The sequence below is a fragment of the Loxodonta africana genome, chromosome 3 (assembly GCF_030014295.1).
Source record: "Loxodonta africana isolate mLoxAfr1 chromosome 3, mLoxAfr1.hap2, whole genome shotgun sequence".
Lineage (NCBI taxonomy): Eukaryota > Metazoa > Chordata > Mammalia > Proboscidea > Elephantidae > Loxodonta > Loxodonta africana.
In genome coordinates, this window is record NC_087344.1 from 120,110,893 (window position 1) to 120,127,906 (window position 17,014).

A 17,014-nucleotide genomic window follows, 5' to 3' on the forward strand; every position below is an offset into this window, starting at 1 on the left:
ATAATACAGTAAATGTTGAGTATCTAAAATGAATGAACAGATACATGTGTCACTACAAAAAGATTATTAACTTTACAGAAAGATTCAGATGGGAATTTCATTGTTTGGTTAGGAATGAAAATATTTCACCTTTACTATATACATATAGCATTTTTTTCAGTTTATAGGCCAATTTTATATTTCATGAAATCTTCGAGAATCTCTGCAAATTTGGTAGTATTATTCACAATTTTTGGATGGAAAAACTAAGGCACAGATTTACCCCAAATCAAATAACTCCTAAATAGCATGATTTAGAGAAGTATTCAATTTTTTTTAATTCCAAATTTAATATTTTGAAATATTAATTCTAGTAATGATGAAATACCCCATATCAGACCTACTGTACTGTGGGTAATAACTATACACTCTACACAAAATATTAAAAAAAAAAAACCTCTTTGAAGGCATTGGAGTATGATTGAAGCCAGGCAGAAACAGGAAGGAAATATCTCTTGAAAGAAGAAAATGGCATTGGGTGTGTTTCCATATTTTTTTAATGGCTTTTTGACTGAGGACAATCTCCCATAGGCTGTACAGGGTGTCTGGAACTTGGATGCAAAACCAAACTCTTACTGGCTTGAGGAATCAGAGGACAGAGTTTGAGGATATCAAGAAATCCTGAGAAGGAAAGAGCCAAAGTGTAGCAACCCAAATTCTGCATTAAACTACTGAAATCTGTGTGGGGCAAATTGCAAACATTCCAGCTTCAGCCAAAAGAATTGAACAAAGATTTCAGCTGCTGTCCACCACAGGGAAGACTGAGTTTGGAATTCATCCAAGTTATTTGCCTACAAAAACAACAACAAAAAAATGACTGTGTAGAGGAATATATTTTAGAAACAAGGAATACATAAAAGTATTCCTTGTTTCTAAAATATATTAGTCACAATTCAGGGATACAACCCAAAGTTACTAGACATAGGAAGAAATATATTCCTACTAGACATAGGAATAAATATATTTAAGATAAAACATAATTAATGGAAAATGATCTCAAGATGACCCAGACATTGGAATTAAAAGACTTTCAAAGCAGCTATTATAAATATCTTCAAGGATATAATGAAAGAATATTCTTCTGAATGAATAGATAGAAAATTTCAGTAGAAGGTAGAAACTATTTTAAAAATGCAAGAACTCAATATATGAAATAAAAATTCATTGGATGGGCTTAATAGCAGATTGGAGATAACAAAAGAGAGAACTTTAAGACAGGTCAAAATAAATTATCCAAATTATGAGATTTCCAATACATGACCAAAAATTAAAAAAAAAAAATCCTCAGTGACATGCAAGACAACGTTAAAATACCTAACATACATGCCCCATTGGAATCCTAGAAGGGAAAGAGTGATAAATGGACAGAAAAAAAGATCCAAAGAAATAATGGCTGAAATTTTTCCCAAATTGGTGAAAGACAGAGTTATATATTTAAGAATTTCAAAGAACCCCAAGAAGGATAAACATAAAGAAAACCACATCTAAGAACATTGAACTGCTGGAAAACCAAATATAGAGATCATTGTGAAAGCAACCTGAGAAAAATAACTCATTGAATAGAGAACAACAATACAAATGGTTAACTTCTCCTCAGTAGCCATGGAGGCCAGAAAACAGTAGAACAATACCTTTGAAGTACAAAAAGAAAACAAAAAACAGAACAACACGAGCCTACCCAGAATTGGCAGCTATATCCAACTGAAATATCCTTCAATAATAAAGGTGAAATAAAAGAAACTAAGAGAATTTGGTGCCAAAAGACCTAAACTACAAGAAATGGTAAAGGAAATTCTTCAGGCTAAAGGGAAATAATACTAGATGGGAAGTCAGATCTTCAAGAAGGAATGAAGATCTCCAGAAATGCCAAACATATTGATAAATATAAAAGACTATATTTCTGTTCTTTAATTTATTTAAAATACATATAATTGTTTAAAGCAAATTAGTATTAAAGTAAATAAGTATACTGTGATACTATATTGTGGATTTTGTAATTTATGTAGATGTAATATATATATATATATCAGAAACCCTGGTGGCGTAGTGGTTAAGTGCTACGGCTGCTAACCGAAAGGTCAGCAGTTCAAATCCACCAGGCGCTCCTTGGAAACTCTATGGTGCAGTTCTACTCTGTCCTATAGGGTCATTATGAGTCGGAATTGACTTGATGGCAGTGGGTTTGGCTTTTTTTTTCTGATTAATATATATATGTACATGACAGCTATAGCATAAGGGATGGCATTGGTAAATGAAACTATGCAACTGTGAGGTTCTTACATTGTATGTGAAGTGATGTAATATAATATTAGGTCTAAGAAAACTGTGAAAAGTTAAGGATGTATATCATAATTTCTAGAGTAACCATCAAAAATATAATCCAAAGATGTATAGCTGAAAATAGATATTTTAAAATTAAACTCTAAAAAAAATCCACTTAAGCTAAAAGAAGACAGGAAATGAGAAACAAAGGAACAAAAAACAGCTGAGGAAAAAAAAAAGCATATACAGCAAAATGATGGACCTAAATCCAATCATATCATTAATTACATAAATTTAAATGGACTTAACATTCCAGTTAAAGGCAGTAATAGGATAAAAATTCAAAGCTTTGCTATTTATAAAAGATGCTTTTTTTAAAAAATTAAGACAGCTTGAAAATAAAAGGATGGAAAAAAATATATGCCTTAGTCTGGGTTCTCTAGAGGATCAAAACCAGTGAGATATAGGTAGTACCCAAATTGCCACATATTCAATTTTACAACGAACCATACAGTAATGGTTAAGGTTGTGTGTCAACTTGGCTGGGCCATGATTCTCAGTGATTTGATAACTGTGTGATGGTGTGATCACTTCCATGATGAGATTTGATATTATGTGATCACCTCCATGATGGAATCTGCTGTGAGTAGCCAATCAGTTGAAAGGGATTTTCTTTGGGTGAGTGACCTGCTTTGAATACAAGTGGATATTCTGGCAAGGCTTGTGGGCTTTTGCTCATTCTGGATCCTGCAGTGGGCTCCTGTTCAACTTACCTCCAGTTCTTGGGACTTGAGCCAGCAGCTTACCTGTGGTCTTGCCTGCTGATCTTTGGGATTTGTTGATCTTCACAGCCTGTGAACAAGAGCCCTGCTCTCTGACCTGCTGATCATGAGTTTTGCTTCTCTAGACAACCCAGCCTAAGACACATACTTAAAACGGTCCTTTTTTGGTGGGGGTAGGGGGTACATCTTATCTTTAGTAAAATGTACTACATACATGTTGCAGCATGTAATTTTCTGATGTTATTCTCAGATGTTCACTCAGAAATGTTCAATTTTATGATTTACTGTTCAAAGCACTGGCATATAGCAGGCTATGGCCTGTTTTATAATGAAGTCAGTGTTGTGCTGGGAGTCATAATGGATAGAAAGTTGGACAATCTTCAACTCTAACAACATTCAACAATTGAACTGTGCACACACCTGACAGCCATTACAACTCTGACGTCATTGTTACAACACTGACACTGACTTCGTTGTAGACCAGGACTATGGACTATAGCGTGATCTTATTCAGTGTTTTGTACCATAAAAAGCAATAGTTGTTAATTTGAAATGAGGTATTCGACTTACATCAGAACCGACTTATGACAGTCTTCGGAACAGAACCCTGTTGTAAGTTGGAGACTGTTGTTATTAGATGCCATTGAGTTGGTTCCAACTCATAGTGACTTTTTGTACAACAGAACACTGTCCAATCCTGTGCCACCCTTAGAAGCATTGTTATGCTTGAGCTCATTGTTGCAGCCACTGTGTCAATCCATCTCGTTGAAGGTCTTCCTCTTCTTTGCTGACTCTCTACCTTAACAAGCATGATGTCCTTCTCCTGGGAATAGTCCCTTCTGATAACATGTCCAAAGTACACGAGATAAAGTCTCACCATCCTCGCTTCCAAGGAGCATTCTGGCTGTACTTCTTCCAAGACAGGCTTGTTCATTCTTCTGGTAGTTGAAGGTCGGGGACTACCTGTATTTGTATTTATATGTGTGTGTGTGTGTGTTAAGGTATATGATATATCCTTTTCCATCCTTTCGCTTAATCATCACTCCATGCAAATACTACTCATATATAGAAAGAGAGAGAGATTGATTTACTTCAAAGAAATGGCTTACACAATTGTAGGGGCTGCTAAGTCCCAAATCCGTAGGTCTTCCACAGGCTGGATACCTCTGCTGGCTCGTGGGATTGTGGGGTTTGGCATATCCAGTATCTGCAAGTCAGACAGCGGGTCAGAGACTTATGCAGATTTACGTCCCAGGAACTAGAAGCTGGGTGATGAGAAGAATGCAAGGTTGAGAAAGAATGATCTTTGCAGGTACATCCATTTATATACTGGAGGCAGGCCACACCCCTCCAAGGAAGCTCCCCTTTCAACCAATTGGCTGATCACATCATGAAAAGTGATTATATTACGTTAAGTAAGAGCACCCAGTGTGGTATCTGCCAAGCCACTGAGAATCACTGCCTAGCCAAGTTGACACATAACGTTAACCATCACATCATGGAAACACTTATCAAGCTGGAGTAACTATAGTAAAATAAAATCAAAAGAGACTATTGAGAGAGATAAAGGGGAACATTCATAGTGATAAAAGGGTCAAGTCATCAGAAAGATAACAATCAAATGTTTATGCCTTTAACAATAGTTTCAAAACATGAATCAAAAATAGAATTAATGAAAAAAATAAATTCACAGTCACCTTTGGAAATTTTAACAGTCCTTTCTCAGCATTTGATATTACCGCTAGGCTAAATATCAGTAAGGACAGGCTATTTGAAGAATAATAAGCATGTCTAGAATACTTTATCCAAGAACTGCATAATGTAAATTTTTTTTCAAGTGATTAGGGTACATTCACAAAAATAAATCATACACCAGGCCAAAAACCAAGTCTCAGTAAATTTGCTTGAAATCTTACAGAGTATGTTCTCCTACTGTGATGGAAGAAAAAGCATTTGACAATATTCAACATCTGTTCATGAAAAACACTCAGAAAATTGGAAATAGAAGATAATTTCTTCTGATTTCTGTTAAAGGGCAACTACAAAAAACCAATAGCTAGCATCATATGTAATGGTAAATTACTAAATGCTTTCTCCTTAAGATTGGGAACCAGCAATGATGTCTACCCCCAATGTTTCTTTTCAACATCGTGAGGTCCTAAATAGCACACTAAGGAAAAGAAATAAATTAATGGAAGTCATAAATATAAGAAAATAGAAGTCAAACTGTCTGTACTTGTGGACGTCATGATTGTTTACAAAGAAAATTCTAAGGTATGTACAAAACATCTGCTAGAACTAATTAAATTTAGCAGAGCCACAGAATACAAGGTCAGTATACAAAAATCAATAGTATTTCTATATATTAGAAATTTATATTAGTAATTTAAAAATATACAATTTATAAAATCTAACTTTATATTAGAAATTTATATATAAAGTTCTATGTATTATAAAACTGTAATGTTGTGCCACATCTGGATTATTGTTTAACTTGCCATGATAATTCTTTATTAAACTATTGGTTTAGGAGGGGGCAATCTTTATTTTTAATGGTATTGATTGGGTAGATAGTCACTGGTGCCTGTCTAAATGTGTGGATGGGATAGAGGTTAATATGCTTATGTTTATATCAGAAAAGCAGGTAATGACTAATTTTCTAATGTGGCAAGTAGCCCTTGATCATTGCATTTAATCACTGTGTAGTCCTCAGCTCATGTTTTTCCCTGTGAGTCATGGCCTAAAGAAAATCTTCCCATTCATGCTTTAAATAATGCCGCTCCCTCCCACCCCAAGTACATAGGTTCATAGAAGGGCAACTCAAGAATAAATTTTACAGGGTACTTTATCTTGTGTCTTCTAAACTGTGATTCCTGCCTCTGGGAGCTGCTGAATCATTGCTCAATTAATTGATACCAAAAGCACAGCTTTTACCATGTGGAAGGTCTTACGATTTTTTTTATAAGCTTTAAAAAGAGTCTTTGAATTAAAAAAGATTGGTAGCCAGTGACCTCATTTTGTAGATGAGAAAATTGAGGCCCAGCGAGATTAAGTGACTGGCTGAATTCACAAATCTAGTTAATTTAAAAGCCAGAGTAAGTAGCCCAAACTCCTGAACCTTTGTCAAGTGCTCTCCATCCAAATATACTGCTTCCCTGAGCTATAAAAAAAGACGGGTCTATTCTCAAAAGACTGGGTTACAAAAGGCTGTTGTAGAAACATTTTGAACAGAGAACAGCATCATTAAAATAAATACTTAATTTCTCGAAGGGCCTATTTTGAAGGAGAAAGCACATACAGTTGTATAAATTCTGTTACATTAATTTCATTGTTATTTCTTCATTGTCATCTCCCCGTAACAGTTTTCCAAGTACATATAAGAGTTTTATAAATAACATATTTTCTGTTTCTTCTGTACTAAGTAGTTGTATTTAGGAAGATATTTTTGACATATACGTAAGGAAAATCTTGAAAGTACCAAATTTCAAGCATTAGAGCAAATGTTTAGACCAACCATTGACTCCTCTTGCTAAGAAATTTTTAGGAATTCTATAATAATGTTTTGTGCACACATTAAGCACTCAATATTTACTGAATGAATGATTGAATGAATGAGTAGGTGAGGGAATAAATATAATGAATAATGGTTTAAATTCTCTGATGGGCCTTTCCATCTACATAGATAGAAAGATAAAGAAATAGAAATATTTGGAAAGGATTTCCAGTTCAGTTTGTTTCTGCCCAAATCATTCATATATTTCCAAAAATAAGGAAACAATAAAGCACTAAATTAATAACCTGAAAACACCCAGCTAGAGTGATTATACTTCAGTATTCTGGCTCCCTGTTAGAGCAGAAAGGCCAAGGTGAAAGCAGCTGCTGCTGTGGCCAACAGAAACTCGAAAGTCTGGGCTCAGATAAATGGCACCAACACAATTTGAGAAGATTCATTCTTAAATAGCTATTGACTTCTAGAGTCTTGGAAAATTTTGTTCATTATATTAGTGGAAAAGCAAGCTAAAGATTAGCCTACTAAAAATGATTAGTAAAATATTAAAAATTGACAATTTTGGGAAATAACTTTATTGGTTTTAATAAAAATGTCACTACTTAGCAGTGAAAATCCCATTAATTGAGAAAAATATTCATGTATGTGTGTTCCTTTTTATACCAAAAACCAAAAAAACCCCAAATCCGTTGCCATCGAGTCAATTCCGACTCATAGCGACCTTACAGGACAGAGTAGAACTGCCCATAGGGTTTTCAAGGAGCACCTAGCGGATTTGAACTGCAGACCTTTTGATAAGCAGTCGTAGTTCTTAACCACTATGCCGTCAGGGTTTGAGACAAACTAATTTTCATATAAGGCTATAGAACCCACCTTACTTACGTGTATAAACCAGGGGTGGCAAAAGAATTTCATCTTGTGTGCCGCATTCAAATGGTGATGGGTACCTGGACTGTAATGATGAAAAGAATTTTGAAGTCGTATCCAGTGTTTCCATCATTAACGACAATGCTTCTCTGCCCATCCCTTATATAAACCCTTCTGGATGGGGCCATATATGCGAAGTATGGTCTGGAAAGTGTCCCATTATGAATCACTGTTCCAGAGGTCCTAGAACCCTGAATCTACCAGGTCATTTATTCAGTCTTTGTAGAAAATAACAAAATGGGTTGCATTTAAAGGCTCATGTGATGGGATGGGTGCGTTGTTGAACAGAGAATATTCCTGATTATCTGCAAGAGCCCTGATTACATATATTCTGCAGGTCACTTCATTGGGGAGTGTGATGGATCGAATTATGTCTCCTGAAAATGTGTCAACTTGGCTAGGCTATGATTCTCAGTATTGTCTTGTCTTCCATTTTGTGATCTGTTATATTTATCCTATATGTTGTAAATCCTAACCTCCATGATGGTAATGAGGCAGGAATAGATGGTAATGAGGCAGTTATGTTAATGAGGCAAGACTCAATCTACAGGGTTAGGTTGTATCTTGAGTCAATCTCTTTTGAGATATCAAAGAGAGAATCAAGCAGAGAGGAGAGGGACCTCATGCCACCAAGAAGAAGTGCCGGGAGTGGAGCACATCTTTTGGACCCAGGGTCCCTGCTCTGAGAAGCTCCTGGACCAGGGGAAGATTGATAACAAGGACCTTCCCCCACAACTGACAAAGAAAGCACCGCCCAGGAGCTGGCGCTATGAATTTGGACTTCTAGCCTCCTAGACTTTGAGAGAATAAACTACTCTTTGTTAAAGCCATCCACTTGTGTTGTTTCTGTTATAGCAGCACTAGATAATCAAGATAGAATTTGGTACTGGAAGAGTGGGGTGCTGCTTTAACAGATACCTAAAATGTGGGGGTGCTTTTGAAACTGCAAATGGGTGGGGACTGGAAGCGTTTTAAAATGCCTCATAATAAAAACCTAGATTGCCTTGAAGAAACTATTGGTGTAATTATAGATGTCAAAGGCAATTCTGGTGAGGGCTCAGAAGGAAGTGAGGATAGCTATAACACCAGATATGGCGCAGATGGCAAAAGCAGCAAATGGCAGAGGCACAACCAGATGACCAGCGAGAGATGGTGCTGATGCCAACCCTCGGAGCAAGAGAGTTGAGTGCGTTCGGGCAGGAGGCTTGCTGGTGGGTTGGAGTGCCTCTGGGCTCCTTATCAGTGGAGCTAGTCTTGCCGTCCCACGGAGAGAAAGCTGAGTCTGTGCTGAGGCTTACTGACAGAGTGGAGTGCCTCCAGGCACTTATCATTAGAGCTAAAGAGCTTAATAACACTTGTCAAAGTAAGACAAAGGCCAGGCCATCCCAAGTGGCTGGAGAGGCCCAAAGGCTGAGGAACCAGGAAACAGAAGCTGAAGAAACAAGGAGCACAGGAAGCAGAGCTGTCTCAGTCTCAAATGGTAGAGCAACAACCTCTGGAGTCTCAAGGGGTGGAATCACGTCCTGCTGTGTCTCAAAGGGTGAGGCCACGGCCTTCTAGGTTTCAAAGAGTCAGCTCTTTACCAACTCAATTCTGGAGCACGGGCTGCCTTTCATGAGTGCCAGTGGAATGGGGCCATGTCCACTGCCCAAAGATGAGGGGGTGGGACTCCCATGCCCATGGGGCAGAAGAACAGGGCCTGCTGGGGCCAAGGGAGTAGGGTTGCCACTCAGATGTACTAGGAGAATAAGGCTGCCCAAATATGAGGCAGAGTTGCCATTCCAGTGGGCCTGGAAGATGGAGCTGAAGCCTAGGGACCAGGAGTCTCACGCAGAATACGGGAAGTGTGGTCAACACCAAGGGTCTGGAGGGCAGGGCCATTGTCTGGGAGAACAGAATAATGTTTTCAAGCCTTGAGAGCTAACGTAATGTGTACTGCTGATTTGCCTGGTGTCAGTTATCTCTTCTTTGCCTTCAATTTCACCCATTTGTAATGGAAATGTCTAGCTTGTTCCTGTTCTACCACTGTACTTTGGAAGCAGATAACTTGTATTCTAGATTTCACACATGAAGAGGAATTTTGCAGAAGATGGAATTTGGACTTGGAATTGATTTCAGACTTTTGAAATGATTTGGTAAGGTGAAAATGTTTTACATGTGTCAAGGACATGAATTTTGGAAAGCCAAAGGGCAGAATATTATGGATTTAATTGTGTCCCTCCAAAAATGTGTGTTGACTTGGCTAGGTCATGATTCCCAGTACTGTGTGGTTGTCCATTTTGTGATCTGATATGATTATCCTATGTGTTGTAAATCCTAATCTCTATGATAGTAATGAGGCAGGAATAGAGGCAGTTATTTAATGAGGCAGGACTAAATCTATAGGATTACATTGTATCTTGAGTCAATCTCTTTTGAGATATAAAAGAGAAGCGAACACAGAGAGGGACTTCATACCATCAAAAAGAAGCACTGGGGGCAAAATGCATCCTTTGGGTTCAGGATCCCTGCACTGAGAGAAGGACCTTCCCCCAGAGCTGACAGAGAGAGAAAGCCTTCCCCTGGAGGTGGCACCCTGAATTTGGACTTCTAGCCTCCTAGACTGTGAGAGAATAAATTTGTCTTTGTTAAAGCCATCCACTTGTGATATTTCTGTTATAGCAGCAGTAGATAACTAAGACAGGAGGTGATCGTGAATGATTGAATTATATCAGCAGGGCTCTCAAATTCTCATCTTTGCCTATCATAGCATAGACTTGGATGTAACTCCATCTTTTCTTTCACTACGCACTTTCCACAGGAAAAAGTTACTGGCAAAAGAAGACATTCCTCATGGGAAATACCATGCTCTTCTGTCCCTCTGTTGCACCCTGTGCTTGCTTCCATTTTGCAGTCTATGTACTGGGTTGAGAAAATATTTTATGTGTGCACTTCCACACTGGGTTGGGAAATATTTGCAGGCAGGGACCAGGTCTTGTCCATTTTTCATCTATTTCCTCTAATATGGTAGTTGTCTGATAGTAGATGCTCAATAAATGTTTATTGAACTGAAATTAACACCTATAAGTACATTTGCAAGTAACACCTTACTTATCAGAAAAATTTTAAAGCAAAAAAAAAAAAAAATGAATAAAAAAATAGTGATCTCGCTTAACGAGTTGTAGAAGCATATTAAATAGTAAATGCTTGTGGATTGAATGAGTGAATGAAGAATGAATCTTCCATCCTAAATCGTTCTCATACTTAAGGTGTACAAGAAAATCTTGAGAACAAGGTATTCTAAAGAGGTGTTCTCAAATATCTGGCTGAGATTTGACTGGGTTTCACTTAATGCCTCAAATTTTGTCTGAGCATATGCATTTAAAGTATTTTCTTCATTATCAATCTGAATGAGAAGAATTATTCTGAGACAGGCTAATCAAAGAGATATAGTAATGTCTAATAAATACAGCGGAATACCATCACTCCTCCAATCATTAGTAACTTAATACTCTTGTCGGAATTTCCTTGGAGGCAGTCTTTGTGTTTGAGTGCTAAGTGATAAATGTGGATAAATGTGAAATATAACTGTATTAAGCATGAATCTTCTTTTGAAGTGTTAGCTTTTTTTGGCCACACATATTAAGATAGTATACCTAAGAATATTCTTTGGAATGATATCAAAGTAAAAAAGAGCTTCCCTCTAAATTCCAAATGGAAATCTTTATAATTATGGCATTTTGTGGTGAATTTTCAGCCTATTTTCCATTCAGTAAGCCTGTGCATGGAGTCTTAATGGAACTATCAGATAATTTTTTCACCTATTTTGTATTCTCACAATATCAGTTAGCATTTCATATAATCTTGTATTTCATTTTCCTCCAAGAAATGCTTTGAAGAGATTTGAAATTGTGCTTCCTTCTTTAAGGATTTCTAAACTTTTTTCCTAATACTTCCTTTGAATGGTTGTGCTGTATCTCTAAAATAACCAGTTGTCTAAAATAGGTAGGCTAGGGAGAAACTGTACTGCTATTCTTCATTTAAATACATATATTTTTTCTTTTGGTTTTTACCCTTTTTAAAATTTTTATTGTGCTTTAAAGTGAAAGTTTACAAATCAAGTCAGCTTCTCATACAAAACCTTACATACACGTTGTTGTATACTCCTAGTTGCTCTCCCTCTAATGAGGCAGCACAGTCTTTTTCTTCGAAGTTTTTTTCTTTTTTTTATCAGCCAGCTTCTGTCGCCCTCTGCCTTCACATCTCCCCTCCAGACAGGATGTACATAGTCTCATGTGTCTACTGGACCCAAGAAGCCCACTCCTCACCAGTATTATTTTCTGTCTTATAGTCCAGTCCAACCCCTGTCTGAAGAGTTCGCTTTGGGAATGGTTCCTGTCTTGAGCTAACATAATGGAAGGTCTGGGGACCACGAAATCTGGGGTCCTTCCAGTCTCAGTCAGACCATTAAGTCTGGTCTTTTTACCAGAATTTGAGGTCTGCTTCCCACTGCTGTCCTGCTCCTTCAGGGATTCTCTGTTGTGCTCCCTGTCATGGCAGTCATCAGTTGTACCTGGACACCATCTAGTTCTTCTGGTCTCAGGCTGGTCTCTCTGGTTTGTGTGGCCTGTTCTGATTCTTGGGCTCATACGTACCTTGTGTCTTTGGTGTTCTTCATTCTCCTTTGCTCCAGGTGGGTTGAAACCAATTGTTGCATCTTAGATGGCCACTTGCTACCATTTAAGACCCCAGATGTCACTCTCCAAAACAGGATGGAGAATGTTTTCTTAATAGATTTTATTATGCCAGTTGACTTAGATGTCCCCTTAAACCATGGTCCCCAAACCTCAGCCCCTGCTACGCTGGCCTTCGAAGCATTCAGTTTATTCAGGAAACTTCTTTGCTTTTGGTTAGGTCCAGTTGTGCTGACCTCTCCTGTATTGTGTGTTGTCCTTCCCTTCACCTAAATTAGTTCTTGTCTACTATCTAATAGTGAATACCCCTCTCCCTTCCTCCCTCCTTCCGCCTTCTCGTAACCATGAAAGAATATTTTCTTCTCTGTTTAAACTATTTCTTGAGTTCTTGTAATAGTGGTCTCATACAATATCTGACCTTTTGCAACTGACTAATTTCACTCAGCATAATGCCTTCAAGATTCCTCCATGTTATGAAATGTTTCACAGATTCGTTGTTGTTCTTTATTGATGCATAGTATTCCATTGTGTGACTATACCATAATCTATCCATTCATCTGTTGATGGGCACCTTGGTTGCTTCCATCTTTTTGCTGTTGTCAACAGTGCAGCAATATACATGGGTGTGCATATATCTGTTTGTGTGACCACTCTTATTTCTCTAGGGTATATTCCAAGGAGTGGGATTGCTGGATCATATGATAGTTCTATTTCTAGCTTTTTAAGGAACCACCAAATCGATTTCCAAAGTGGTTGTACCATTTTACATTCCCACTAACAGTGTGTAACTGTTCCAGTCTCTCCACAACTTCTCCAACATTTATTATTTTGTGTTTTTAGGATAAATGCCAGCCTCGTTGGAGTGAGATAGAATCTCATTGTAGTTTCGATTTGCATTTCTGTAATGGCTAATGATCATGGGCATTTCCTCATGTATCTGTTAGCTACCTGAATGTCTTCTTTAGTGAAGTAAGTGCCTGTTCATATCCTTTGCCCATTTTTTAATTGGGTTGTCTTTTTGTTGTTGAGTTTTTGCAGTAAGATGTAAATTTTAGAGATCAGATGCCGATCAGATATGTCATAGCTAAAAACTTTCCCAATTTGTAGGTAATCTTTTTACTCTTTTGGTGAAGTCTTTGGATGAGCATAGGTGTTTGGTTTTTAGGACCTCCCATTTATCTAATTTCTCTTTTACTGTTTGTGCAATTCTAGTAATGTTTTGCATACTGTTTATTGCCATGTATTACAGCTCCTACCATTGTCCCTAATTTTTCTTCCATGATCTTTATCATTTTAGATTTTATATTTAGGTCTTTGATCCATTTTGAGTTAGTTTTTGTGCATGGAGTGAGGTATGGGTCTTGTTTCATTTTTTTGCAGATAGATATCCAGTTATTCCAGCACCATTTGTTAAACAGACTGTCTTTTCCCCATTTAACTGACTTTAGAACTTTATCAAATACCAGCTGCTAATATGTGGATGAATTTCTGTCTGTTTTCTCAATTCTGTTCCATTGGTCTATGTATCTGTTGTTGTACCAGTACCAGGCTGTTCTGACTACCGTGGCGGTATAATAGGTTCTAAAATCAGGTAGTGTGAGGCTTCCCACTTTGTTTGTCTTTTTCAGTAATGCTTACTTATTGGGGGCCTCTTTACCTTCCCTATGAAGATGGTGATTTGTTTCTCCATCTCATTAAAAAATGTCTTTGGAATTTGGATCGGAATCGCATTGTATCTATAGATCGCTTTGGGCGGAATACACATTTTTACAATGTTGAGTCTTTCTGTCCATGAGCAAGGTATGTTTTACCACTTATGTTGGTCTCTCTTGGTTTCTTGCAGTAGTTCTTGTAGTTTTCTTCGTATAGGTCTTTTATGTCTCTGTTTAGATTTATTCCTAAGTATTTTATCTTCTTAGGGGCTATTGTAAATGGTATTGATTTGGTGATTCCCTCTTTGTCACTCTCTTTGTTGGTGTAGAGGAATCCAACTGATTTATGTATGTTTATCTTGTATCCTGATACTCTGCTGAACTCTTCTATTAGTTTCAGTAGTTTTCTTGCGGATTCTTTAGATTTTTCTGTGTATAAGATCGTGTCATCTGCAAAGAGGGATAATTTAACTTCTTCTTTGCCAATTTTGGTGCCCTTTATTTCTTTATCTAGCCTAATAGCTCTGGCTAGGACCTCCAGCAGAACGTTGAATAAGAGTGGTGATAAAGGGCATCCTTATCTGGTTCCCGATCTCAAGGGGAATGCTTTCAGGCTCTCTCCATTTAGGATGATATTCGCTGTTGGGTTTGTATAAATGCCCTTTATGATGTTTAGGAATTTTCCTTCTATACCTATTTTGCTGAGAGTTTTTATCATGAATGGGTTTTGGAGTTTGTCAAATGTCTTTTCTGCATCAATTGATAAGGTCATTTGGTTCTTGTCTTTTGTTTTATTTGTGATGAATTAAATTGATTGTTTTTCTAATGTTGAACCATCCCTGCTTGCCTGGTATGAATCCCACTTGGTTGTGTAAATTATTTTTTTGATATGTTGTTGAATTCTACTGCCTAGAATTTTGTTGAAGATTTTTGCATCTAAGTTCATGAGGGATATTCATCTGTTATTTTCTCTTTTTGTGGAGTTTTTACCTGGTTTTGGTATCAGGGTCATGCTGCCTTCATCAAATGAGTTTGGAAGTATTCCGTCCTTTTCTATGCTCTGAAATACCTTTAGTAGTAGTGGTGTTAACTCTTCTCTGAAAGTTTGGTAGAATTCTCCAGTGAAGCCATCAGGACTGGGGCTTTTTTTTGTTGGGAGGTTTTTTTTTTTTTTTTGTAATTTTTCTATCTCGTCTTTTGTTATGGGTTTATTTAGTTGTTCTGCCTCTGTTTGTGTTAGTTTAGGTGTAGTTGTTGTTATTAGGTGCCGACAAGTCAGTTCTAACTCATAGCGACCCTATGTACAACAAAACAAAACACTGCCCTGTCCTGAGCCAACCTTACAATCGTTGTTATGCTTGAGCGTATTGTTGCAGCCACTGTGTCAATCCACCTTGTTGAGGGTCTTCCTCTTTTCTGCTGACCCTGTACTCTGCCAAGCATGATGTCCTTCTCCAGGGACTGATCCCTCCTGACAACATGTCCAAAGTATGTAAGACGGAATCTCGCCATCCTTGCTTCTAAGGAACATTGTGATTGTACTTTTTCTAAGACAGATTTGTTCATTTGGGAATCCATGGTATATTCAGTATTCAATATTCTTCACCAACACCACAATTGAAAGGCATCAATTCTTCTTAGGTAGGTAGTGTGTTTCTAGAAATTTGTCCATTTCCGTTAGGTTTTCAAATTTGTTAGAGTACAACTTTTTATAACACTCTGTTATGATTCTTTTAATTTCAGCTGGGTCTGTTGTGATATCGCCCACCTCATTTCTTATTCAGTTTATTTGCTTCATCTCCTGTTTTTCTTTTTTCAGTCTGGCAAATGGTTTATCGATTTTGTTAATCTTTTCAAAGAACCAGCTTTTGGTCTGGTTAACTCTTTCAATTGTTTTTCTGTTTTCTATTTCATTTAATTCTGCTTTGATATTTCTTATTTGCTTTCTTCTGGTGCCCGACGGTTTCTTTTGTTGCTTTCTTTGTTCAAGTTGTAGGGATAATTCCTTTATTTTGACCCTTTCTTCTTTTTGTATGTGCGCATTTGTTGTAATAAATTGACCTCTGAACACTTCATTCACTGTGTCCCAAAGGTTCTGATAGGAAGTATTTTCATTCTCATTGGATTGTATGAATTTCTTTATTCCGTCCTTAATGTGTTCTATAATTCAGTCATTTTTGAGCAAAGTGTTGTTCACTTTGCGTGTGTTTGATTTCTTTTCCCTGATTTTTCTGTTACTAACTTTTAGTTTTATGGCTTTGTGGTCAGAGAAGATGCTTTGTAACATTTCAATGTTTGGATTCTGTTAAGGCTTGCTTTATGGCCTAATATCTGGTCTATTCTGGATAATGTTCCATGTGCATTGGAAGAGAAAGTAAACTTGGATGCTGTTGAGTGGAGTGGTCTGTATATGTCTATGAGATCAAGTTGGTTAATTCTGGCATTTAGCTCTTCCATGTCTTTATTGAGCTTCCTTCTGGATGTTCTGCCCTTCACTGAACGTGGTATGTTGAAGTCTCCTACTATTATTGTGGAGCTATCTATGTCACTTTTCAATGCTGTTAGGTTTGTTTTCTGTATCTTGAAGTGCTGTTGTTGGGTGCATAAATATTTAATATGGTAATATCCTCCTGGTATATTGCCCCTTTAATCATTATAAAGTGTCTTTCATTACCCTTTGTGGTAGATTTAAGTTTGAAGTCTGTTTTGTCAGAAATTATTATAGCCACTCTTGGTCTTTTTTGATTGTTGTTTGTTTGATATGTTTTTTTCCTTCCTTTGAGTTTTAATTTGTTTGTATCTTTAAGTCTAAGGTGTGTCTCTTGTAGGCAGCATATAGATGGATCATGTTTTTCAATCCATTCTGCAACTTTCTGTCTCTTTATTGGTGCATTTAGTCCATTTACATTCGCCATGATTATAGATAGGTATGAGTTTAGTGCTGATATTTTGATGCCTTTTTCCGTGTGTTATTGACAGTGTCATTTTCCACTTACATTTTTGTGCTGAGAAGTTTTTCTTTATAAATTATGTGCTCTTCTTTTTCATTGTAGTTGAATTTGTTTTTGCTGAGTATGTTTATCTTGTTTTTTATTTTGAAGTGTAGGATTGTTAGTCTTCTTTGTGGTTACCTTAATACTTACCGCTATTTTTCTAAGTTTAAACCTAACT

The 17,014-nt window shown here is 37.1% G+C and overlaps 1 protein-coding gene across 1 annotated transcript in view; it reads left to right on the plus strand.

Annotated features, from left to right (window-relative positions):
* Positions 1-17,014, plus strand: part of AK5 (adenylate kinase 5) — a 318,482-nt gene that overhangs the window by 52,739 nt on the left and 248,729 nt on the right. The window lies entirely within an intron of this gene.